Source organism: Mytilus galloprovincialis, chromosome 5 (assembly GCF_965363235.1).
Source record: "Mytilus galloprovincialis chromosome 5, xbMytGall1.hap1.1, whole genome shotgun sequence".
Classification (NCBI taxonomy): Eukaryota; Metazoa; Mollusca; class Bivalvia; order Mytilida; family Mytilidae; genus Mytilus; species Mytilus galloprovincialis.
The window spans coordinates 55,222,087-55,228,436 of record NC_134842.1 but is presented as its reverse complement, the minus strand read 5'-3'; positions in this window follow the sequence as shown (position 1 = coordinate 55,228,436).

Genomic DNA, 6,350 nt, shown 5'->3' with positions numbered 1-6,350 from the left:
CCCAAATCCGCCCGAAAGTGTCTTTCTAATACAACACACGGTACATATAACGTGTTGTCGTTCTCATATGCACATGATATTTGTCACTGGACGTTAAACTCTAAATCGTCAACATCATCCGATTGGTTCTTTTCTTCTATTACTGAATCATCTGTTGTTTACAAATCAGTCTAAAGAAGTAAATGGAAAGGAACGAATGCAGCTACATTTGGTTATCTTAAGTTTCAATTCATTCTATTCCGTTTAGTTCCTTTCTACATAAGTGCAAAGGAGAACTGCAGTTGTCCGCATGTAAACTTTTAGCATTTATTACCAATATGAGTACATAGCAATCCGTTACTTTTTCAACACCCAGGGGTGTTTCATGTCTTTATTCTCAAACAGCTATTATTTTTTTCTATCTGTGTTTCCATCCAGATTCTCGTGTATACAATGCGGGTCCGGATTGGGGGTGTTGTTTATTTCTATATTCTTTAAATTGTCTGTTACTTTTCTCTACATTTTATTTTATCTTACTCATTATTATTTCTTTATTCTTTATATATTCTAGCATCCCAATATATTTTACTTACTGCTGTTTAGTTACATTACGACGTTTATCTCTGATTTAAATACTGGTTAATACCAATTTAGATACAAATTAGTGTCATTCATGACAACCTAAACAGAATCTACATGATATATGCGACCATTCTTGGATGAAATCAATATGTATAGATTATAACATGCCCTTTTCTATATTAGCCCTGGTATCATCCCGAGACTCCCATATCGGCCTCGAGGCTTTAGCCGAGGGCCGATATGGGTCGAGGGATGATACCAGGGCAAATATGGAAAACATGTTATAATCTTTAAGCTATTTATCACATATTTAAGTGTTGCAGAAAAGAGGGAAAAAAAGTTCAATTATAACAATTTAATGAAACATAACAGGTAAATCTTAAAAATTTATCCGTATCCGGTAACAAATATGTGATAAGATATAAATAACACATAGCTAAGAGGGGGATAGAGCAGATTGGTTTCCGAGAAAACATTGTCAACCGCGGCGAAGCCAAGGTTGACAATGTTTTTTCGAGGGATACCGATCTGCTTTATCACCCTCTCAGCTATGTGATATTTGATTTATTATAATGAATGTCCTATCATCATTTTCTTTAACAGATGAGTTTTATTATAAAGTATTTTCTATGTAGTCACGTACTTGACAGCGTAACGGGTATTTGAAAAATCATCAGAAGTGAAGTAAATAGACAATACACTCATATGCGGCTTAGCTTAGCGAAAGGTAGTGCGACGTAATCAGTCAAACAAACTTTATTAGATTAACTCTCTAAGGAACGATCGTTTCCATTGGTCAATTCAAATCTTCGACCTCACACCTTCGAAAATAGAACACACATACTATAACGTTGAATGGACTGATTAATATTCACGTATCTGGTCAAGGTCGTTTAAAGCTTTCATCGACATATTTTCATACATGATTCCAATCACAATTCTAGCTTTTATACACTTTTTTATATCAGTTTTCAATATTCATGGCCTAAATTCATTGTTCATGTCAGTGTTTCCGTATATATTATGTTTCATTGTTCATGAGTTGTTTCCGTATATTTTAGCCACTCGTCTTGAGCCTACCCATTTGATCCGATCACACCCCATACAGCAATTAAAATTATACTTTTATTGCCATTCATAACTCTTAATAGACCAATTAACAGACCGGGTTTTATACATCCGACCCATTAACAGACCAGGTTTTAAATAAAGATTGATTTATGTCACCAAAATACAGATTTTTGTGTAGATTTTTCACACAATGATATCAATTTGGTTGACAAACATAATGCCTGTCTTTGTTCGATGTACAAAAAATCGCATGCAAGTAAATTCAACCAACGTGTCTTTTTGTGTACATTTTGTGTGTGTAAAATGTGTATAAATTTATTGATGAGTAACACGCCTTTTCATTTTATAGATCGTACATCGAAGCTAGAAAAATAATAATTACACCACTGGATTCAGTACATTGAATTGTTTTGTTAGACATGAATAATTTTTATGATAAACATATATTTGAAAAGTTATACAATGAAACATGCAGAATTTCCAATCATTTCCTCGATAACACCTGATTAACAGACTTTAGCCAACCCGATTAACAGACCTACCGCCGATATAGCCGCATACTCAATATAGATTAACCGACCAATCTCTCGGTTAGCCGAGTGTCGGCCGTGATAATTACAATTTCATTTATTGCAATTATTTTTAATTATCAATTTGCTAAAGTTACATCATAAATACAAAAAATATCGTTTGCCAGATAAACAAAAATACTTAATATTCTTTAATGCTTCAATTTTTGTATTAACTTACATAGTTGACCGTAGAATCATACATTACAGAATACATAATTTGCCAGAAAAGTGGTGTTGCTATCTGTTTGAAGAGAACCACCTTTTTAGTTTAGTAATTATTTCCACTAATTAACAATTTTATCTTGTTAATGAATCATGCTTATTATGTAAAAAAAATCGTGACAAGTATTGTGTTTAAAATGGATACGATATAGTAGTGTTTGTTTATCATAATAAAATATTCATAATTTTACAGGGAACCATTTCCTTTATATTTAATTCACAAGATACAAAATTGTGATATACAATAGAAGAGTATAGGTCCTTACTAAGATACCAATATGACAGTCGAAATTTAAAAGTCGACTAGAACACACCTGAGAAATCGCGGGCATTCAGAGCGTGGTTGAAAGTATGTAAAGTGTTGTAGGAAGATTTAATGACTTGAGAATTTCAGGAATAGGTACTTGGGAACAGGAAAATATCTTTTTTATCCCTTCTTCTTTATTTCAAAAATTCCCATTTTTTTGTTTTCTATTAATTACAGTGTGAACATATATTTAGTATATTATGAACATGCAAGTCAGGAGCCTGTAAATAGTGGTTGTCGTTTGTTTACGTGTTACATATTTGTTTTTCGTTCATATTTTGAACATAAATAAGGCCGTTAGTTTTCTCGTTTGAATTGTTTTACACTGTAATTTCGGGGCCTTTTATAGCTGACTATGCGGTATGGGCTTTGCTCATTGTTGAAGGCCGTACGGTGACCTATAGTTGTTAATTTCTCTGTCATTTTTGTCTCTTGTGGAGAACTGTCTCTTTGGCAATCCTACCACATCTTCTTTTTTTGTAATCAATGAAATTTTGTAAAAGATTTAATGACAGGAGAATTTCAGAAACGGTATCAAAAGTCAAAGGTACATTCGGACAGGACACTTGTTTTCTAGCCCGGCTCATCCTTTTTTTCCCAAAATTCCCCCTTTTTTATTTTCTATTAATTTTAATAACACATCTATAGATAATTTTAGCGCTTAAATGCATATTATGTACATTCATTACTATAAATTGCATATTTGTTTTTCGTTCATATTTTGTACATATATAGATGAGACCGTTAGTTTTCTCGTTTGAATTGTTTTACATTGTCATTTCGGAGCCTTTTATAGCTGATTATGGGGTATGGGCTTTGCTAATTGTTGAGGGCCGTACGGTGACCTATAGTTAACTTGTTAATTTCTGTGTTATTTTTGTCTCTTGTGGAAAGCTGTCTCTTTGTCAAACATACCACATCTTCTTTTATTGAAATCAATAAATTTTTGTAAAAGATTTAATGAATTTCAGAAAAGGTATCAAAAGTCATAGGTACATTGGGACATGACAGTTGTTTATCTAGCGCGGCTCCTCCTTTTTTCCCCAAAAACTCCCCTTTGGTTTCTATTAATTTTAATAATACATGGATAATTTTAGCGTTTATCTGTATAGTATGTACATTCATTACTATAAATAAAGTGTATTTGTTTTTTACTTTCAATTCTCACTTTACTAATCGACCCACGGACCAGCGGTCATTGATATATTATACAGACTCTCTCAATTAATAAACTCTGTGACCGCCATGGATAGTTAACTTGAAAATGATATCAGATAGAAAATACTCTTTATTCGTAGATCTTCGTAGTATATGTATGATCATGTATGTTCAAAGTATAAAGAAAACGCAAACCGGAAGTCTAACCTGACTTGAAATTTCGTCCAATGTCGGAATAATATCCGGACGCTTTTTTTCTAAATAACTCAATCTGAATAATCATATGAATGGATGACAAATGCGACTATGCCATGTACCTATAGGACATAGAGGCATGATGATTAATTTATTGTGGAAAGAAGAGAAGCGACACACAAAATGAGGTCTTCTCGTTTAATAGTATAGAAGACAAAGTGGTAGCACCATGACAAACAATGAAAAACGACAGAGACCAAAAAGTCAACAAAACACGACATAGAAAACCAAAGAATGAGCAACAGGAACCCATCACAAAACCGGGGTGATCTCGGATGCTCCGAAAAGGTAAGCATTACAACACCATTGTCTCAAAATACTGACTTCATGCGTTTCACTCTACTGTGTTCTCTGTCCTTTATCTATTTGGCTCTGACAACAAGGGTGTCTCAGATACACATGCAGAGAACTTGACTAGAGTTTCACAAGGCTTGTAAACAAAAGACATAATGTTTTTTAAATCCCTAACATTTTCCAAAGGTACTATAGAATTGAGGTCAAGGGCTTCATTTGTAATGACAGTTATTGATCATAGTATGAAATCAATGCAAGAAACAGCTCATGACAGTAAATAATGCAAGTAATAGCTTTTCTAAAAAGCTTGCCGTGTTTAAAGCTTTTTATGTTATTTTGCTTTGGAGTTTAATCCATTCAGAATATTGCTAGGTGTGTGGGTGGTTGGTGGTGAGGGCAGTGGCGTAGATTGGCCATTTTTAAGTGTACGCCCGAAGCTCAGCTAGGTTTCTGATGATCACCAGCGGTTTCGAGAATGAGATATAATTTGTCATAAAATTCATCAATACCAACACACTTTAGAGTCTAATTATAAAAAAAGAAGATGTGGTATGATTGCCAATGAGACAACTGTCCACAAGAGACCAAAATGACACAGACATTAACAACTATAGGTCACCGTAAGGCCGTAATTAGTTTATCTTTTATGTTTTCCATTGTGTTGATTTGGAAACTTATTGTCATTGGCTTAAGAGAAAATGTCCAAACCAGTTATTTTATATATATATATATGTTGAAAAGAGCAGTTGGGTGAAGCAATCACTAGATCAAAACCCCTTTTTTGTGCAAATTTCAGAAATGGACATGAAATAATAAATTGTCATATATGCTTAGATTCGCAAAGGGTTTAGTGATATCGCCTGGAATTGCTTCCCAGAAAAAGTGAATCCATTCTTCAGTCATCAGCAGGATTTAAAAGAATCAATCATTTTCATTATTCTTTTTATTTCATTTAACTTCTGCCCAATTTTCATGACAATCTATGAAGGTTTACAAATTTATCATGAACTAAAAAATATAACAGACCTCTTTTAATTGTAAAAAGATATGTCCGTAAGTCAGTATATAAAAAAAATGAAACTAAAAAAAATTGCTTTCAAAATTTTGTTAAAAGATTAATAATATAAAAGCTGTTGCAAAAGTTTCTTAAAATTCGATGCAGATTTGACAAATTAATTGATGTGTTACAAAGCTTTTTATACAGACTGTATACCCGCTTGTTAACCTAATTCAAATGTTGACGCCTCTGACGAAATCTAGGATTGCTATGTATCGCTTTCTCGACATAAATGTTGTCTGAAGGCACAACAAAAAATGCAAACCACATATCGAATCTCAGCAGATAATGATTGCTTTAAACTAAATAAATGGAAGTAGAATTCACAGTAGATTCAGATTTTGACAGAAACTGAACAAAAATAAAATACAATACTTTTTGATTAAAGCAAATTTTATAATTACAAGCCAGATTTACAAGGCTGATATGCTTTCACCAGTTCTTTTTGATTTATTAAGGTTTAAATATTTGTTTACCAAAATTCAAGTGTACGCCCGGGCGTTTTGACGTAAACGTAGCTACGCGCATGGAGGGGAGAGGAAATGCCAATATAGTATTTTAAAGATTACATTTTTTTTGTTTGTGCTTGATAATTTTTTACCCTTAAAAGGGCTTGATTTCTAAACCACTTGTTTCTACCTGTACATGTACTTATTATGGTAAACTGTTTTGTGAATCCTTTTTTTCTCTCTGTTTGAGAAAAGTATGATCAACATCTTTCATTAATTGCCCCAAATAAACCATCTTAGGGAACGACCATTTAACTTCAAAAGGGTGGGGGTAAGGTTTTTTTTCCTAAAAAATATTTCGGCGTTTTGCATTTGCGCCGATCTGCATTTCATTTGCGCCGATT